Source organism: Terrapene carolina, unplaced genomic scaffold (genome assembly GCF_002925995.2).
Source record: "Terrapene carolina triunguis isolate 2854851 unplaced genomic scaffold, T_m_triunguis-2.0 Scaffold193, whole genome shotgun sequence".
NCBI classification, from domain to species: Eukaryota; Metazoa; Chordata; order Testudines; family Emydidae; genus Terrapene; species Terrapene triunguis.
Genome location: NW_020664544.1, coordinates 9,692,822 through 9,700,992, shown reverse-complemented (window position 1 = coordinate 9,700,992; position 8,171 = coordinate 9,692,822).

The window sequence follows — 8,171 nt, the reverse complement described above, 5'->3', positions numbered from 1 at the left end:
GCAGAGCTGGGTGTGGGGAGCCCAGAGCTGGGATAGCAGGGGGCCTCCATCCAATATGAACCCTCTGATTGGCTGCCTGCCCCACTTGCCTGCTTCCTTGGGTTGAGCAGCCTGCTGCAGGCAGAGCTCTCACCCCATCTCCCTCCTCTCGGCTCGGAAGCTGCTCCCACAGGCAGGAAAGGGGGGAGCTAAAGAGCCCAGCAGCTCAGGGCAGCCTGGCCCCCTCTCCTGTGAGCAATGGGGTCAGGACGGAAGCTCTGCTCCTTGCCCTCTCTGCAACACCCAGCCTGGGAACTGGGGGGAAGAACTCCTGGCGCTGCCTCCCCCAGCCTGGAAGGGGCACCCCGCTGCAGCCCCCTGGCGCTGGGAGAGAGGTGTGAAGAGCCCCAGGGGAAGCAGTGGGGCTGACCTGGGTGCTGGGGGGCTCTTTGGAAAACGTTGCCCGTTCTCCTTACAATTGGTTCAGGCTCCTTGTGAAGAACTCTGACCGCCGTGTGCTTACCCCTGTCCCAGCTCGGTACGTGCGGGGGTAAGTGCTACAGAACATAGATTTACAGCGAAGTAACAGCTGGGTCAGGACAGCTTGTCACACCCCCGGGGGTGTTTATTACCACTCACAGGCATTCCTGAAGCTGCCGGACGCTTTTCAGAACACCCCTCCTCAAGCCACACAGGAATTCAACTAAAGAAAAGTTTCCTCAACTTTAAAGATTCATAGATTTTCATAGATTCATAGATTCTAGGACTGGAAGGGTCCTTGAGAGGTCATCGAGTCCAGTCCCCTGCCCGCATGGCAGGCCAAATACTGTCTAGACCATCCCTGATAGACATTTATCTAACCTACTCTTAAATATCTCCAGAGATGGAGATTCCACAACCTCCCTAGGCAATTTATTCCAGTGTTTAACCACCCTGACAGTTAGGAACTTTTTCCTAATGTCCAACCTAGACCTCCCTTGCTGCAGTTTAAGCCCATTGCTTCTTGTTCTATCCTTAGAGGCTAAGGTGAACAAGTTTTCTCCCTCCTCCTTATGACACCCTTTTAGATACCTGAAAACTGCTATCATGTCTCCTCTCAGTCTTCTCTTTTCCAAACTAAACAAACCCAATTCTTTCAGCCTTCCTTCATAGGTCATGTTCTCAAGACCTTTAATCATTCTTGTTGCTCTTCTCGGGACCCTTTCCAATTTCTCCACATCTTTCTTGAAATGCGGTGCCCGGAACTGGACACAATACTCCAGCTGAGGCCTAACCAGAGCAGAGTAGAGCAGAAGATCACTTGATAGACTTGTCTGAAGCCCCAAGATGCTGCCGCAACGCAAACTAATCGCAGTAACCTCTGATCTAGCGCCTTCTAGCCCCAATCTCAACGTGCTTTACACAGGGGGGGGGGCAGTATTATTGTCCCCATTTTACAGATGGGGAAACTGAGGCGCAAAGTGGGGCTGTGACTTGCCCAACATCACCCAGAAGCTATTGGCAAAGCTGGGCATGGAAACCATGTCTCCTGAGTGCCAGTCTAGTGCTTTATCCCCTAGGCTGCCTATGCAGGTGGCACCTCGCTGATTTAAGGGTCCACCCGTGTAGAGCATTATGGCCTCAGGGCCTAAATGTATAAGGAGAAAGAGAAATGCAGGAGGGAAATGCAAGGAAATCCAGAAAGTGGGGTAGGAGGAGAGAGATACAGAGTTGTGACTTTTCCAGCTGGCCACTAGATGGAGCCCTTGCACCTCAAGTACCCAGCCGGCGGGAGCCTTTACCGAGCAGCAGTTCAGGGACCAGATTCTGGGGGGTGGATGGAAGCCTTTGCCGCATTGCTGAGGGATGGGCTTCACAAAGCTGGTGGCTGTCATGGCCTGACTTCTGCTTTGCAGCACTAGCTGCTGGAGGAGGCCTTTGGGAACAGCAGCCTCGCTGCGTCAGGCCTGCGTGCAGCTCCAAGCACAGGTCGGCCTGACTCGCAGAGCAAAGTGCCCCGAGTCATTGCAACCCATCGGCGAATGGGAATCGTTGTGTTCGCACCCGGGCTGGGTGGGAACCAGTGTCTGTATTTGCGAGAGTGGGACGCTTTTTTCCCCGCCCCCGTCTCACATCGGGATGAAAAGTCAAAGGCTGATTGCGAACCAGAAAACCGAGTTGTCGTTTTGGGTTGGGCCGATCGAAGCATTTGCTTTTGATACGTTTGAAACGTTTTGTTCCAATTTTGATCTTTTCTTTCTTTCTTTTTTTTTTTTTAACCCTTTCTCGCAGTCTAATCAGCTTCGGTTTCTAAACAAAAAGTGGTTGTAAGCCAGAAATCCAGATTATTTTTTTTTTCGACTTTGAAAATGTGGCAATGAAACATTTGGACAATTTTTGAACCTTCCCCCTCCCTACCCCCACCCCTAACATTTCTCAAGTCGGGAATGTCATCAAACCCGGCTCTGTTTCTGTTTTGACAAACCACCATTTTTCAATGGAAAAACCGCTGGGTCGGAAAATTCCTGCTCAGTTCTTGTTCGCCTCCCAAGGCAGCCGGACCCTTCCAGACACATGGATCACCCACTCATGTCAAGTGCCAGCTCCACTGACTTCACAAACTGGGCGGCTTCTATATAGAAGTCTCCGTGCAGAAGGGCCCTGATCACAGCAAGGGGGAAATGTACCTTCTGGAGTTCTTACGGCAAGGTTTTAACATGGGTCTAAAACCTCAGCCTCTAGACATCCAAGTGGTGGCCAGGTGACCGTTTTCCCCATCTGTGGACCTGCCCCAGAGGTCCCTGCACCTGTTTGCAGTTTAAGGCCCCAATCCTGCAATCAGACCCCTGCCACTGATTGCCGGATCGGGCTCTCGGCTCCTGCCAACGTTTACTCCCCAGAGTTCTCGCTGTAGCGAGTAGCCTACATGCCCTATACCTGGGACTGAGTGTTATCAGGGCTGGATTTGGCCTTATACTTCATTTGTTTCTCTCATCTGGTGTCAGTCAGGAAACAAATGAACAATTCAGAACAAGCGACAAAGAGTCCTGGGGCACCTTATAGACTAACAGACATATTGGAGCATAAGCTTTCGTGGTGAATACCCACTATAAGGTGCCACTTTTGTTGCTTTTTACAGACCCAGACTAACACGGCTACCCCTCTGATACTCTTCCTAGAGGGTTGAGGCAGGCATCTCCCATTGAAATTAATGCATCTAAATTCCTAGGCCGTTCTGAATCCCTCGGCTTTAGTCACCAACCCCTACACAAAGGAGTGCACTAGAGGGTGCGGGACAATTGCTGTATTACATTCCTTCCTGTTTTCCCAATGATCCCCACCCCCTTTGCATCATTAACCCTTGCTGGCCCAGCCCCCGCTCACCGAGCTATTGTTTAACCCAGGCTGAAATTCCAGATCGCTAGTGTCAATTAACCGTTCATTTTCTAGCTTGCTCCAAAAATCAGTCCGTGGGCCCTGGGTGCTGAAGGCCATTGGCCTTCCCTGGATGTTCTAACAGGCTTTGTGTCGCCTTGACCCCGCCAGGTTTCTGCTGGAGGAAAACCCTCGCTCCAATTCCCGTCAGTCTACTCCGGGAGGATTGCCAGATTTCAAGCAGAGGTGAGTCCACCCTCCTAGTCCAAGGCAGAAGGATGGAGCCAGGAGCGCTCTTAGGCAGAGACAGCTCCGGCCATAACAGGGGACAGGTGTAATTAGCAGAGCAGGGACTTGACTCTGGTTATCAGACCCCCACCTGAGCTAGGACATTACAAGCAGAATCCAGCCTGTAGTGCCCCTCCCTGGAGAGAAGACAGGAGTGGATTGTAACAGCTCCAGAGAGGGAACCCAGACAGACTCTCTGGCTCACGGCTCAGGGTCTCCCAAAGTCCTGGCCCGGACTCAGCAATCACAGAAGTGACTCTGGTGTCTGAAGCCCATGGGCTAAGTGTGACCAGAGGAGTCCGAGCTCTGCACCGGGCCCCGTCCTGGGGTTGCTAGTGGCAACCCACATCTGAGGAGCTGTGGTGTTCGGGGGACATAAGTGACCTGTGAGAAATGAAGGATTTCAATTAACAGAGATCTAAGCAGGGTCGTTAAACATGCAACTGCCATGCACTGGCCTCTGGGTGTGTGTGTGTGTGCACGTGTGTGCGTGCACACAAGCCACCACTGCCCCCTACAGGATGGAATCAGAACAGCTCAGCTGTGAGCCATAGACTGCATCCTGCCGACAGCTAATGGAGCGTCGTAGGTGTCTGTCTGTCTGAATACAGAGGTTCCTGTATCAGCCTGTCTCCCTCGCATGGCTGCTGATCAGCTCCGGGGCAGGCTCGGCCTGATCTCCCTTGGGTGCGTGGGTGAGCAGGCTGCCCCGGGGAATGCCCCATCGTCGAGGCACTTCGTTCTGGGCCTCACTGAGGCTGCCGTGTGTCGGGCTGACGTGGGAGTGTGGCTGGCCACACTTAGGGGATGTTTGGTTCTTGCCCCTTTACTCAGATTTAAAGGGGCCGAGGAGGAGATGGAGCTCTGGGAGCCGCCGGACCAGCAGACCCTGCCGCAGCCACCCCGCTCCTCCGTCGTGCAGGCTTGGCAGCAGGTCTCCGGCCAGGGAGCAGCCGCGGGGAAGGCCAAGCCGCCGTTCTCCCCAGCTGCCGAGGCGTGGCGGCAGCCCAGATGCTCTTGCCCGAAAGCAAAGTAAGCGAGGACAGCGCGGGGCGCCTCGTGGCCTAGATCCGTCCCTTCGGGGGCCTGGGGTCGTGCCCTTTCTCTTGCACCCAGCCTCAGTGATGTGTGGCTGTCAGCAGCCGAGCCCCCCGGCATGGGGTGGCGTGTGTCCATCGGACCCTAATGTTAAACTCCAGGCCTGGGAGGGGAATGGCCAAACCCTTCCTTCCGTCGAAGCCAGTGGGGCTTTCCCGTCCTTGAGGCCTGGCGGCCCCGAGCAAAGGTAACTGGGCTTCCCTCCTCGCCTTCGGGTCTCCCGTGCGCTGGCAGGCTGACGCCGGCTTGTTGGGGCTGTGGTGGCCGTTCTCTCCGGGGATATGCAGCGAGCTGGGACTGCATCCACACAGCCATCCCAGCCGCCCGTGGGGAGGGAACGGGGGGACCCCGACGCCGAATCCACAGGCCCCCCCTGCTGCACCTACAGACCCGACGCTGTGAGGTGTATGCCGGTCGGAGTCCTACATCGCCCGGCTGCGACTCTCGCGGCATCTAGTGACGTTCGATCAGACTGACCTCCCGATTCGCCCACTGCTTGGCTCTGGGAGATCCCATTGGCTTCGCCCCAGCGTGAGTCAGAGGGCTTGGGTTTCTGCCCTGCGTGACAGCCCACAGCTTGCAGCTGGAGGAATGTGCGTTCTCCTGGCCTGGTCGGGGAATGGCTCGCTGATGTTCAGGTCCAGAGCGGGATCCCTCGTGAAGTTTTCCCACAGTTCAGGCTCTTTAGAGTTGGGTTGTGGTTCGGCCTGTTGTAGAGACAGTCCCAAGCCAGGATCTGGTAGCTCAGCTAGGACCCAAACTTGCCCAAGGTTTGACAAGGCCAGATCCAGCGTCCCTGCTTGGGCCCCGCTCGGGTAAAAAGCAGCCGGCTTGAAAAACAAGGAGACACAAAGAGGCAGAAAATAATGCTCAGGCCCTAATCCCTGGGGGGTTCTCGGTAATTCAGGCGAGATTCTGCGCCGGCGTCGCCAACGAGGCACGTGAGATACAGGAAGTGGATAACAAAGGCAGATAAAGCAACTGAGGTGAGAACCGGCCCGGCTGGTCCAGGCGCGCAAAACGCACACAAACACACGCCTGCACGTACACAGACGGTGACGCAGGGGCACGCGACGGCGATGCGCTCACGCAGACACACCCACCTGCTCACGTCGACGTGCACGCACAAACTGCCGTGAGCACACAGAACACCTCTGCTCCCGTGTGCACGCAGGCATGCCCGTGAACGCACAGATAGGCATTCATAGAATCATAGACTAGCAGGGTTGGAAGGGACCTCAGGAGGTCATCTGGACTAAACCCCTGCTCAAAGCAGGACCAACCCCAACTAAATCATCCCAGCCAGGGCTTTGTCAAGCCTGACCTTAAAAACCTCTAAGGAAGGAGATGCCACAACCTCCCTAGGGAACCCATTCCACTGCTTCACCATCCTCCTAGTGAAAAAGTTTTTCCTAATATCCAACCTAAACCTCCCCCACTTCAACTTGAGACCATTACTCCTTGTTCTGTCATCTGCTACCACTGAGAACAGTCTAGATCCATCCTCTTTGGAACCCCCTTTCAGGTAGTTGAAAGCAGCTATCAAATCCCCCCTCATTCTTCTCTTCCGCAGACCAAACAATCCCAGTTCCCTCAGTCTCTCCTCATAAGTCATGTGCTCCAGCCCCCTAATCATTTTTGTTGCCCTTCGCTGGACTCTTTCCAAATTTTCCACATCCTTCTTGTAGTGTGGGGCCCAAAACTGGACACAGTACTCCAGATGAGGCCTCACCAATGTCTAATAGAGGGGAATGATCACGTCCCTCGATCTGCTGGCAGTGCCCCTACTTATACAGCCCAAAATGCCGTTAGCCTTCTTGGCAACAAGGGCACATCTGTTTACTCATATCCAGCTTCTCGTCCACTGTAACCCCTAGGTCCTTTTCTGCAGAACTGCTGCCTAGCCGCTCGGTCCCTAGTCTGTAGAAGTGCCTGGGATTCTTCCGTCCTAAGTGCAGGACTCTGCACTTGTCCCTGTTGAACCTCATCAGGTTCTCCCCCAGGCGTGCACACACGGTGACCGTGGCCCCCAAAAGGCTGGAAATGAGTTTCCCTCATGGTGCTCAGGGGTCCCGCCCTGCTCATGTTGCTTCCCCCTTTGTATTCCCCACCTCCCCCGTCACCACAGCCCTGGGCTACATGCTGGTTTTGTACCCGGATCGCTATGGCAGGTGGGGGGATTTTTTTACTGATATCCATATACCAGTACAAGCCCTCGTGTGGATGCAGTTCTACTGGTGAACGGGTGACTTGTACCGGCGAACAGGTGCCTTGTACCGTGCAGGCTGCTGGCCTGTCCCTATGGCCCATGATGGGCTCCCTGCCACACCCAGAGTCTATCTCCAGTTTTATTCTCCAGACACTCGGTTCTCGGGGGGGCTTTTCCCCTTTGCCCCCTCAGTTCGTGCTACCCTCTTCCTGAACCTCCTCCAGGCCGTCGGCCTGGACGTTACCCTTCTCCGGGGCCGGCCAGAGGAGCCAGCCGCTCCTGCTAACGGAGCGCTCTCACCTTTGGGAGAGCAGCCCAGGACCCTTTCCCAGCCAGGCCTAATCATGGAACTGGGCCAGCCGACCCCCAGCCGATGGGGCCAGCTGGGAGGGTAGCCAGTCTGCTGGGCCTGACTCCCCTTAAAGGGCCATGCTGGCCTAGCTTATTCCCCATTAGCTATCCTGGTCTAGGGCAGTTTTCCCCTTTACGCTGGCGTCATAGGTCCAGCCACTCCCCAGCGTAGCTGCTCCGCACCAGGGGCCTCTGCATGAGCCGCTGACCGGGGCAGAGCCTCTGTTGTTGGCCCTAGATCACCCCTTCCTTTGAGATGATGCTGAAGCAGAGAGCAGCGAGCAGGAGGAAGAAGAAAAGCGAGGACAAGGGGTACGGCCGGACTCGGCCGCGGAGGAGCACGGCCCCCTCGCCCAGCTATCCCAAGCAGCACTTCTCCCAGGCGCCCAGGTACCGAACGGCAGGCGTCCGGCGTCCCTCCTGGAGCAGGAGACGCTCGCTCCCTCTCTGCCCGAGGTGAAGCGTCTCTGGCCGGCCCGCGGCCTGTTCCTGGGCGGGCTGAGCCGGAGCGTCCCGGGCGAGGTCGGGGAGGTGGCCCAGGGAAATGAGAGGGGGCCCAGGGCCAGTGGTTCAAAGGCCAGCAACCAGCCAGCTCAGATGCCGTGGTATTGGGGGACAGAGTCAGAGAGAGCACCCACGGCCGTTTGCTGGCCTTTCTGCGCTGTGGGGCTTGGTCCTGCCCCCATGCAGTGAGGAAACTCCCAGCGGTGCCGAATGGAACCCTGCATTGGCGAGTCCTCGTCCAGATGGATATCCACATATCTCCCTGCTCCTGGCCCTGTTCGGTCTCCTTCCCGCCCGATCCCTGTGGCAGCAGTGGCCCACGGCAGAGCACGGAGCGAGGCGTCTCAGCGGGATGCTGCTGCCCGTGAGGCGCTTGTCCCCGCCCGGC